The 9,421-nt window shown below is 42.6% G+C and overlaps 1 long non-coding RNA gene across 2 annotated transcripts; it reads left to right on the top strand.

Annotated features, from left to right (window-relative positions):
* Positions 1-976: 976 nt before the first annotated feature.
* LOC109493066 lies at positions 977-9,034 on the top strand. 2 transcript variants are annotated; one of them, XR_006588251.1, is made up of 3 exons: positions 977-1,119; positions 5,348-5,462; positions 7,966-9,034. It is a non-coding gene; the product is annotated as an uncharacterized LOC109493066 (long non-coding RNA). The 2 variants fall into 2 exon arrangements; XR_002737095.2 differs by lacking the exon at positions 7,966-9,034 and having other exon boundaries at positions 5,348-5,542.
* Positions 9,035-9,421: the final 387 nt, after the last annotated feature.

Consider the following 9,421-nt stretch of genomic DNA (forward strand, 5'->3'; position numbering starts at 1 on the left):
AGGGGAGGGGCAGAGAGAGAGGGAGATACAGAATCCGAAGCAGGCTCCAGGCTCTGAGCTGTCAGCACAGAGCCGGACGCAAGGCTCAAACTCACAAACTACAAGATCCTGACCTGAGCCGAAGTTGGACCCTTAACCGACTGAGTCACCCAGGCGCCCCAAAAAGTTATGGAGTGGACAAGGAAGCAAAAAGTATGGCCTGCTGTCCTTTCCATTTCTTTAATTTCTTTTTATGTTTATTTTTGAGAGAGAGGGAGAGACAGAGCATGAGCAGGGGAGGGGCAGAGAGAGAGGGAGACACAGAATCTGAAGCAGGCTCCAGGCTCTGAGCTGTCAGCACAGAGCCCCACGCAGGGCTCGAACTCACGAACCGCGAGATCATGACCTGAGCCAAAGTCAGATGCTCAGGCAACTGAGCCACCCAGGCACCCCTGTCCTTTCCATTTCTTAATAACAGCAAGGCAAGAGGAGAGAAGAGTGTTTATTTGATACCTATCACCTAGAGTCTTTTTCTTGGGTGGGGGGAGTATATTTGAATATAGAGAATAGTGTTCACTTAGAGACCAGAAATTTCTCAAGGCAGTTGGTCTAGGTCAGTAGGTCCAGTAAGCAGGGCTTGTCAGGTTGTAGGCCTGGATATGAGATGTGGGTAGCTCCAGCCATCTCAAGGGTCTGTGGACATGGGAAACACAGAAGAGGATTCCAGTAGTTTCCAGAGCTCTATGTGAGGCAACATGCATGATGGTAGGAGAGGGGCCATGGAGCCATTTAGGATAGCCATTGGATAGAGTGATGAGAGGCCCAGACAAGGGGTCAGAGATGTTTATCATTGGCATTCTCAGTGATAGAAGGGACCAGGATAAAGCTGTCCCTCAAAACACAACAAACAGCACACATATACACTCGCAAATACATCACCTCCACGGAGGCTGACTCATGAAATTAGAACACAACATCATAAAGGAGCAGAGTGAAGGAGAGCTAGACTAGAACCACTTCCTGTCACTAAGCATTCCAGCCCATTGGTTCTTTCCTTGCTGACCATGCCACAGTGGACCAGCAGAGGCTCTGCAACCTTCTGAAGTCTAAAGGAAGAAGTTCAAAAAGAGGAGGAAGTGGGTAAGTACTTGAAGAACAGACCGCCAACCTTCAAGCCACTGGAGCCACAGGGGTGGAAAGGAGACAACACTGGGCGGCGGGGAGGAGGACACAGCTTTGAATCTGATTTGAGACTGAAATATCGAAATAAATAGGACCGAGTCTTAAATAACAGAATGGACTGTTCCAATAACCAAAAGTGACAGGGAAGTTAGAGGAGCTGGCCAAGTTGCTGTTAAGGGAGTTCCTTCTCAGCAGGAAAGGTAGGTCAACATATCCTAGTGGAAGAGGCTGTGGCTGGATAAGCATAAAACGGTTTCATTTTTATATTCAAACATGTTGAGACTCCCCAATAAATTTGTTACATAAGATAAACACTTTGGACAGAATTTTAATGTTTTCATATTTCTAATGTTTTTCTTTCAAGGGATTCTGAAGGCAACATGCCAATATTTTCCCCGTTCTGCAAATTAGCACACCGAGAACGGTATTGGTTATCAAAGGGACTCTGGTCTATCCACAGCCTTCTGTCTTCTGCAGCTATCATGAGGCGGCTGACTCCCTCTCAGACCCAAATGCGATCAATTTATAATTGGGAACAGAACTTTCCAATTCTTGAATCCAAAACAAATTAAAGAGGAGAACGAGGAGAAGGAGGGGATAGAAATGGGAAATGTTTTGCTCTACCCCTTATTTGAGAATCTGTGACTTCTCACTGGTTTTATCAGTACTAAGATCTTTTTGTTTTGTTTTGTTTTGTGTTCTTTTAATTTTTTTAAAAAAAATTTTCACAGTTCTCTATTCAAGACTAAAATTATCTGTTTTAAAAAATCCATCTGGCTTTTGTGTTATGGAAACCCACACAAGCCTACACCAACCGTTCTAGAAGCAACAAAGAGTTATCAAATGGAACGAGTTTCCAATGAAGGGACAGCAAGCTAATTAAGGGCTGAGTTGCTTAATAAGGGATAAGGCACAGAGGAGAGTTGAATGATGCCAAAACACACAAAAGTTTCAAAGACTAAAACTGTTTGTGAGAAAAAAATACAGCAGGAATGACTTGGCCAAGTTTTCAGGTCCTACCCTCAAAATAAATACATCATATCAACAGACAAGTGTAAATACCACTCAAATAATCTCAAACTAACATTAACATTAGAATGAAATATAAATAGTTCTGAATATAAAGACCAAGTGTAAAATGTACCAAAATATAAATATAATAAAATTCGAAATAACATTACATTACATTCAATGTCAAGAGACTGTCACTGGTTTTCTTCAGAAGCTTTATTTTTCTGCCTCAACCACACTAAGATAGATTTCCCTCTTATACAGTATTCTGGACAGTTTAATTTTTCTTTGACCAACAAATGGATAATGTCCAATAAAATGAAAACTTTCTGCAAGAAAGTCATTTTGTTCAAATGATCTGGTATAAATGAAATGCATTGTTATTTGGCTTTATTGCCAATGTTTATTATTAATGTTAATGGACAAGAAAAATGTGAAAAATTACTTAGGAGAGATCAATATTCCCCCAAGTATTGGAAAGAGTGTAGATTTAAAACATGTACAATATATTTCTGCCATATTGGCATGGTCTAGAGTGGGAGCCTACAGAAACTAGGAATGAAGAGGTTTGAAAAGGTTTTTTTTTTCAGTTCTGCCTCAAATGTGTTTAGGAAAAATGCTTTCTTACATTGTACCTCGGTTCACTCCTCAAAACAAGAAAGCTAACCACAGCAAACCCTCATCGCCTCTGGGAAATGAATTAAGAATCCATTTGTGAAATGTTTCTCTGCATTTCATAAAGCATTGGCATGTTGTTATTGAGTGACGTCACAAAGTATAAGCAGGGTGTGGTTATGTTAGAGCATTTCTTTGGCTAAACTAAAAAGAAACAAGCAGCCCCTTCTAGATCTCTCATTTTTTCTGAAAGTAGATTTCCTGGGGGGCAAATCAAATTGTTGCAAATTATAGAAATGGAGGGAAGACAGAGAGATGGATGGAGAATTCTGAGGAGGGCAGAGACCAGACAAACTCCAAAAGCTCAGTTACCATCCTGTTAAAATATAAGCCCTGAAATGTTACACCATAGCAGTCTTCACAGCCATCTGCTTCTGCCATCGTTTTTGATTCCCACAAACAGATTTCGAAAGTTGAATCTGGCCCTCAGTGACTTTAGGAATATTTAGCAGGATTTTCTGCCTAGGGTCAGAAAAGCCACTAATGAACTCATCATTCCTGTCTCCAGAGACAAACTACCTCTCTCTCTCTCTCCTTCTTTCAATCAAGGGATAGCACAGTCTCACAATTCCTTGGGTCTCTTCACATCCTTCACAGAACAGAAGACAACAGATCTAGAGCAGAATTTGAATGGAGCGTGCGCTGCAAACTCTTCTCTCCCCCAGCACCCCTACCCCCAGGTCTGACAGACATCTAGTCTCCTTTCCTTAGCTGGATTATTGCAATAGCCTCCTACTGGTTTCCTGTCCTCCACTCTGGATTCCTTCGATGCTTGCCTCCATGGCCAGAACTTTGTCAAAAGTAAATCAGAACATCGTCTCCCCTGCTTAAAACCTTCCAGGGGCTTTATGTTGCATTTGGAAACACACAAAAAACAAAAAACCCAAACTCAATACAATAGCTGCTGAGGCTCTATAAGTCATTTAGTTCTTGCTGCCTTAACAAACCAGCTCCAAATCCAGGGCCGCAAAATATTTTTCTCTCTCGTGTCAATGGGCTAGACATGGCTGTGGTCATGCGTGTATCTGTGGGTTGGGTGGGGTTCTGCTTCACATATCTCTCATTCTCCTACATGCAGACCATGTGCTAATAGGCCAGATGTTAGCGAGGATTTTTTTTTTTTTTTTTGTAGCCCAACACAGTCTGGGAGTGGATTTACCAATTAGGCAGAATGTGTGCAATGCTGAGAGCCCACAATACTTTTAGGAGTCCACAAAACTGTTGTTTTGGTTTTTTTTTTTTTTTAATTTTTATTTATTTTGAGAGAGACAGTGTGTGTGTGTGTGTGTGTGTGTGTGTGTGTGTGTGTGTATGTGTGTGTGAGCGAGAGAGGTTTATTTATTTTTAGAGGGAGAGAGAGAATCCCAAGTGCTGATAGTGCAGAGCCTAATGTGGGGCTTGATCTCATGAACCATGAGATCGTGAGCTGAGCTGAAATCAAGAGTTGGACACTTAACCGACTGAGCCACCCAGGTGTCCTCACACAATTGTTTTAATTTCATTTTAAAATCTGAAAGAAAAATTGGACATGATAATAATGATCATATTTAATCGCCATATAATAATGAACCCACAAGTATTTTGTCTTTATTCCAACCCAGTCATAAGTTATAATTTTTAATAGTCTTTTTATGGATGAAGTGGCCCTTGAAGGTAAAAGTGCCTGGGGCCACAGAAGCCATAACGTAAACTTGCATAATCCTAATTAGTCAAACTAAAAACCTAGCAAGCTGATTATTGGACCTCTTTTTCATTTAACTGAGCCAAGGATATTATGAGATCTCTGGTGAGAGTTTCATCTACCTACTCTCGAAACGGGGTGCCCCAAATGCTGGATGATTCTTCCCTGCACTCATTAACTTGCTCTACCCTAGTGACCTTGAATGTTTTCCATCTAGGGGACACATGATGTCACATGAATTCTGTCCTACATTTGGTCTATTGCCCTGAAGGGCTTATCATCCTCACTGGGATCATGAGTTGTCAACATGGAATAACTCTGGAGAGTTACTTTAGTCCTATGCATAGAACAGCGGAAGACTCTTTCCTGCAAGAGTTTATGCTATTTTCCAGGCAGATCATTGGCTCATTTTATTTACATAGACGTCCCTTTTGCATTTTATTTACCTAGAAGTCCCATTAATAGTATCAATTCTACTAGGTTTATAGAAATCCAAACATCACGAGGCCTGGAAGGGACACAAAATGGAAGTTACTGCTTGCAGCAGAGATGCCAAACCATCCTTCACCTGTAAAGATAATTAGATTCAGTTTGGAAGTAAGAACTTTCTTTATCTGGTATAGTCTCGTCATTCCCACGAGAATCAATGTGCTTAGTAACCATATATATTGTTCGAATTATTCCACCCTTTTTTAAAGAAGCTATGCACCTTTTAAAATCACTGCATATGGTATATTCCAAAGTTAACTTTGTCTTGTGAAACTCTGAATTAGCTTTACGATTTTAAAATTATTTTGACATAATTCTGTTTTTTAATAGGTAGTTCATTTCCTGTTTCCGGGTGCCTCTTAATGACTGTGTGAGAGCTTGGATCACTTCTCCTCTCTGGTTCCCAAACCACAAATGGGAAAAACTGCCGTCCTGCAATAGCCATGTAAGCTACCTAAATATTTTCACAGATCCTGTGATTTCTTTCCTCGCTGAACTGAGAGAGAAACTTTCATGGCATTTTCACCCTTCTGGAATGTAGAATTCATTTAATCTCGCCTCTGTTTACACGCATTCCTCTCCAGTATTCCCAATGCTTCCACTGGGCTCCACAACAGTATGGCTTTTCACACCCTCCACTTCAGGGGCTCTTTGTGCCTTGTGACCCAGGAATCGGAGAAAATGCTCCTTCTTCCGCAGCTCTCTTTTGAATGGGACCCCTAAAATTTCCTAAGCGTGAGCCAGTCTCCTACTCAGCCTCTTCACCACGCCTCTGAAGGTGACACTGAAACACATCCTTAAATGATGTGGAGGGACACCTCAGAATGCCCAGATGTGTCCTCTGTAGCATGGACTCCTGGGCGGGAACCACAGCGGGCCGGCTCTGGCCAGCTCAACTAGGTGTCACCTGGGGAACAAGCTGGAGTCCAAGCAAGGTGGCCGCTTCCCCTCAGTTGCCTCCTTTCCTCGCATTAAGGAGGGGATCCCTGGCTTACCTCGTGGGATTAAGGCAACGGTTCTCAGAGGACAGTCCCTGCACCAGCAGCACAGGCATCACCCGGGAACTTGTTAGAAATGCCAGTTATCAGGCCCTACCTCAGACCTCCTGCACTGCAGACCCAGGCGGTGGGGCCCAGCTACCCTTGTTTTATAGTCCCTCTGGGTGATTACAATGCTAAAGTTGGGGAACTGCTGGGCTAAGACTTTGTTTTTATTAAAACTAAAAGTTAAACACATGAGCTATTTACTTCGCCCCACCAGGGCCTTTTGGAGATCTGTGCTTCCTGGTCCCTGTTGGCTCTGTTTCAGGTGCTCACAGCAGCCCGTGTGCTCTTGGGTCACAGGCAGGGTTGGCAAAGGGCCACTGGAAGAAGCATGCAGAGCCTGTATTTGACCTTTCAGCGCCTCGATCCCGCACATCCCCTTACTGTGCCACAGCCACACCAAGTGCAGTTCCCTTGATCTCTTAGCCCTACCCTATTCGAGGATGTCTGTTGGTAAAGGCTGAAACTGCTGGTCTTCCAAAGATGGCTTAAACTTTTTTTGTTTGTTTAGAAAGAGAGAGAGAGTGACAGCAGGGGAGAGCGGCAAAGGGGGAGAGAGGGAGAGAGAGAGAGAGAGAGAGAGAGAGAGAGAGATCTTAAGCAGGCTCCATGCTTAGGACAGAGCCTAGCACAGGGCTCAATCTCATGATTCTGGGATCATGACCTGAGCCAAAATCAAGAGTCAGATGCTCAACTGACTGAGCCACCCAGGTGCCCCCTAGGATGACTTAAAGTATAATGCAGTATCTTAAAGGTCTAAAAAACATCATTATCATCTGCATCAGTCTGCAAATCTAGATCGTACTTGCTAACAAACAATCCCCAAACCACCAAGGATTATTACCCCCTACATTGCACATCTGTTGTGAACCCATGGAGGACAGAGAGTTCTGCTGATCGGTGTGACCCTCAGTGTGGAACTCAGGCTGGCACAGACTAGAATTTGACCTGCAAGTGTGGCAGAGGGAAAGAGTGTGACAATGCACAGACTGGCTCACCAGGCTTCTGTCCAGAGTGACACACATTATTGCTTCACTATGTTGTCGGCCAGACCAGCTAACATGGCCAAACTTGGTCTCAATGGGGCACTGAAGTTTAATCATCCCCCAGGGAGAAGAAATGGCTACAGCTGAACCATGATACAGTCTTAGTCCATTACCCAAAGGGTAAACCACCAATCTGAGCCACAGTCCATGGTGGGTAATGAGAAAACTTCTGGATGTATATACATGTGGGTATACACCCATTAGGGAGGCTCACAATGGAGAGGGATCCCCTGGGGAAGGTTGCTTCTTGTTGGGCCTCATGCACAATCCTATGGACTATTTCCTAGAGGAAAAGGGAACTAACATCGATAGATTGCCGCCTACGTGCTGGTAACTGTGCCAGACCTTTTTCCTTAATCCTCACCTCAGGCAGAAGAGAAGGGCACTGACTGGTACAAGGATGTCAAGACCCAAAGCAATTTGGAACTTACGCATAGTGACATGGGACATGGTAGAACTGGGTTACTGACTTCCTGGGCACCCACAAAGCTAGACCTACTACCAGAAAAATAACAGGCTGCAGGAGAGACCATTTTCCCACACAGCAAAGAGAAGCATTGATTCTTCCACCAGCCCCAAGGGTACTGGTCCAGAATCAACCACAGGTAACGGGATGGCGATCACTCCCAGGCCAACACGATTATCGCTGTCAGTGGGAAACTGTTTCCTTACTATGAATACAAATCTTCAGGATTCTAATTGAAGAAGCAGTAGGGAAAGCCATAGCATTCTTATTAATGAATACTGACAAATCCACTCCATCTAGAGTGCCCCTAGATGAATGACACCAATAAACTAGTTTAATCAGGCCAATAAACTCCACTGTCTTAGTAAAGAATTCTTCATATCGTGTTTGCAGGAAACTCTCTGGTTTACATCATTAATGATATACAAAAGAAAAATCTCTTTGGCTCGATTTCAATCTCTATACCACTGAACAATAAGCACCAATAATGCACATTAGAAAATACCATTGGTGGAGAAACTTCTTAGTTTCTTAGGATGGACGACAAGGAAGCAGAAGTGCACGAAACTCCATGCAAAGTAGGTAACCAGTGGATAACTTTGTCAACACTGCCTCCAAAAGTGCTTACCTCACTTTGAAACAGCACCGAAGCTCTTCGTGCAAACGCATCATGAAATTATGTCGATGCGATGCTGCACTCAGCAGCTCCATCAGCAGGGCGCCAGCTGACTTCAAACGCCTCCTAAGAACACCGTGAACTAATAACCATGAGCGCTGTCCAGGGTCAACCCCCAAACACCCCAGGACACAAATGCTAAAAGTCCAGGAAGGATGTGATCTTTCAAAGTGTTGCAGATTTCCCCAAGCCCTTCTACGTGAATGGATGGCACGAGGACAGCTAAATCTTAGTTGCTCTTAATCCCCACATTGTCACCATTATACATTAGACAATTTCTAAGAGATTTGTTGGCATTTATTTTCAAACCTAATAGAGGCACTTTTGCAAAGGAAGAGATCTTGCTAGCTGAAGACAAGTACCACAATAATATAGCACGGTGATATCAAAAGCAAGCATTTGTTTTCCTTCCAATCCCCAGGAGTGACTTGGGTTAAAGTAATATATAAACTTGAAAGCACTCAGTATAAGTTATGGAAACTAGCATAAATTAATCTCTAGGCCAACTGCCTATAACATAATCACTTGCTGTATAAATTCTATAGAAATGATAAATCCAGCCTGACTTTAATTACTATGGTATCTTTCTGTATTGCCAATAATGTACACACATAAATCCTAAAATTCAACAAATAATGAAGCAAAAACAGCTGAGTGCACACACAATTTTCAGGAATACTCCAAACTGGCTGATGATCCTATCATTAGCCTGTTAAAATCCACCGGCTCATTCTATAATTTTCCCTTTTACCGTGCTTTAGATTCTCTCTTCATTCCAATGATGATGCTGAACACGTTCATACATCACATATAATATATCTTTCCATGTTTTCCAGATGGTATTTGATAAAATGGAAATATAAGAAAAGCAGAACAAAGAAAAATAGATGTTTTCCTATTTTGGTTCTGGAAACAGTTTCTCCCTTGATAGGGAAAAATAGGAAACCACTCATGCAGTTCTAATGAATAAACTCAAGAGATATGGTTCATCTAGAAGCAACATCCACTGGCCTCAGAGGTTTGGGCTACTTTTTGGGTTTCAGCCAAGCTCTATGAACAAAAGGTGAAGATTTCTATAAGTCAGGTGTAAGTTCTTACTAGCTTGGGCTAGAAGGAAATAAGCAATGGCTTAAGTGTGTGGTTTGGATATAAATAAACTCAAGCTATCATGTG

The sequence above is a fragment of the Felis catus genome, chromosome D3, assembly GCF_018350175.1.
Source record: "Felis catus isolate Fca126 chromosome D3, F.catus_Fca126_mat1.0, whole genome shotgun sequence".
NCBI lineage: Eukaryota > Metazoa > Chordata > Mammalia > Carnivora > Felidae > Felis > Felis catus.